Source organism: Artemia franciscana, chromosome 6 (assembly GCF_032884065.1).
Source record: "Artemia franciscana chromosome 6, ASM3288406v1, whole genome shotgun sequence".
In the NCBI taxonomy this organism is placed as follows: Eukaryota; Metazoa; Arthropoda; class Branchiopoda; order Anostraca; family Artemiidae; genus Artemia; species Artemia franciscana.
The window spans coordinates 29207604-29210695 of record NC_088868.1 but is presented as its reverse complement, the minus strand read 5'-3'; positions in this window follow the sequence as shown (position 1 = coordinate 29210695).

Below are 3092 nucleotides of genomic sequence, written 5' to 3'. Positions count from 1 at the left end.
ATTAAAAGTGACCCCGTTGAAATCCTAACCCAATGTTCGGATTAATCTAAGAATCTAAATATGATAGTAAATCCCACTAAATCAGAGATAATAACGATCAACTTCTTGAAATCTACTCGTGGTTTTCGCGACCCGATCCCAAGCGAAATGCTAGTGAAACAAGATAAGCTTCTTGGTGTCACAATTTCTAATGATCTTAAGTGGGACACACATGTTTCCAACATTGTTAAACAAGCAAACGTTTCACTATCCATTTTTAAGCTGCTAAACAAATTTAATTTCCCTAAGATACATTCCCTCCGTGTTTACTTATCCTTTATCAGGCCATTATTGGAATATGCATGTCCGGCCTGGCATTCGCAACTTTCAAATGAACTTAGCGACAAAATCGAGTCGGTCCAAAAGCGTTTACTCAGGATCATTTACAAAGAAAGCAAAATTCCATGCTCCTTCCTCCTTAAAGCTGCACGCATTACCACCTTAAAACAAAGGAAGGAAAAAATTTGCCTGCTTTTCGCTAAATCAGTCATTTCCAATCCCCGTACTGAGGACTTACTCCCTGATTTTCACAATCCCATTAGACTCCGACTCCCCCGGTCAGCCTCCTTAGCAATCCCAACTTACTCTCCGATCCAAGCTGTTACAGAAAGGTTTCGTAAAAGCTTTATACCCTTTATTCTAGAACACCTTAATAACATTTCGTGATTATGTACTTGCCAATGTTCTCTTTTCCTCTATGGCCGTTTTTATTCTTTTTTTATTTACTGCAATGTTTTTGTAATTTAAGTGTTAAGTTTACTGATTTGCCCTTTATCTTTGATGATTTTAGCTTTTTTTGATTCCTTTTAATTTTGAGTGTTTGACTTAATGTACTGTTTTGAATTTTTTTTTCTTAGCTTTTACTGACATATAAAGCGAATTTGGCTCTATAGAGCTTGTGGCAGTCTTTTGAAAATAAATATTATCTTATCTTATCTAAAACCGAAATTAAATACAATCGAACAGTTAAAAAAGAAGACTTCAGTCTAGGAATAGAATACGAAATTAAAACAAAAACATGGTGCAAAAACAGACCAAAAAGAATCAAGCTATACATCTTTCGTTACGATAAGCAAAACGATGAGTTATGGTGCAAATAAAGACCAAAAAGGTTCAAGCTACACATCTTTAATTACGACGAGCAAAAACGACGAGCTCTGGTGCAAAAACAGACCAAAAAGGTTCAAGCTACACCTCTTTAATTATGATGAGCAAAAACGATGAGCTGTGGTGCAAAAACAGACCAAAAAGGTTCAAGCCACGCCTCTTTAATTACAATGAGCAAAAACGACGAGCTCTGGTGCAAAAACAGACCAAAAAAGTTCAAGCTACACCTCTTTAATTACGATGAGCAAAAACGATGAGCTCTGGTGCAAAACAAGACCAAAAAGGTTCAAGCTACACCTCTTTAATTACGATGAGCAAAAACGATGAGCTGTGGTGCAAAAACAGACCAAAAAGGTTCAAGCCACACCTCTTTAATTACAATGAGCAAAAACGATGAGCTCTGGTGCAAAAACAGACCAAAAAGGTTCAAGCTACACCTCTTTAATTATGATGAGCAAAAACGATGAGCTGTGGTGCAAAAACAGACCAAAAAGGTTCAAGCCACACCTCTTTAATTACAATGAGCAAAAACGAGGATCTCTGGTGCAAAAACAGACCAAAAAAGTTCAAGCCACACCTCTTTAATTACGATGAGCAAAAACGATGAGCTCTGGTGCACAACAAGACCAAAAAGGTTCAAGACACACCTCTTTAATTACAATGAGCAAAAACGATGAGCTCTGGTGCAAAAACAGACCAAAAAAGTTCAAGCCACACCTCTTTAATTACGATGAGCAAAAACGATGAGCTCTGGTGCAAAACAAAACAAAAAGGATCAAACTACACCTCTTTAATTATGATGAGCAAAAACGACGAGCTGTGGTGCAAAAACAGACCAAAAAGGTTCAAGCCACACCTCTTTAATTACAATGAGCAAAAACGATGAGCTCTGGTGCAAAAACAGACCAAAAAAGTTCAAGCTACACCTCTTTAATTACAATGAGCGATAACGATGAGCTCTGATCCAAAAACAGACCAAAAAGGATCAAGCTACACATTTTTAATTAGGATGAGCAAAAATGATGAGCTGTGGTGCAAAAACAGACCAAAAAGGTTCAAGCTACACCTCTTTAATTACAATAAGCAGAAACGATGAGCTGTGGTGCAAAAACAGACCAAAAAGGTTCAAGCTACACCTCTTTAATTACGATGAGCAAAAACGATGAGCTGTGGTGCAAAAACAGACCAAAAAGGTTCAAGCCACACATCTTTAATTACAATAAGCAGAAACGATGAGCTCTGGTGCAAAAACAGACCAAAAAGGTTCAAGCTACACCTCTTTAAAATTACAATAAGCATAAACGATGAGCTGTGGTGCAAAAACAGAGCTATTCCCTGAGAAGACGCCCCAAACAACCCAAGCCTAAACTCTGGGATTTTAGTCCTGACTCAATAAGAGAAACTGGCAAAGCCCTGAATTAATGCGTAAATGAACAACGTTCTGATTCAAGTCCTGATTCAAAGTGAAAATGATTGAAGTTCAAGACATGGACTAACTCAATGGTCGTCAGAAGGATGGGGACGACATTGAACCTCTTTTGAACTACAGTAAAAAAAAATATTTTGAATTAACTAATGGAAGAAAAAAGTGGCACAGCAGCACCTCCTATCCCCCAACATCAACTTTATAGCACCAGGGTAGGGTTGTAACACCTTGTTTAATCAAAGATCGCGCTATGATTCTTAATCTTTGTAAGAAACAAAGTGGTCTGGTTCGCTTAAACTCAATAAGCAATAAACAAATTCAAGTTCATTTAAGCCGGTTTCAACGACTAGACATACCAATCCAATTAAAGAATAAATATCCAATTGTCCTGAAATTATTGCAAATTAAATCACTAATATTTCCTCTCTTGACTCTTATACGATGCATCAAAAAATAAACATTTATTTACTAATCGGACTAATTAAATAGAAATAATATTAAAACAATACAAAAAGATACG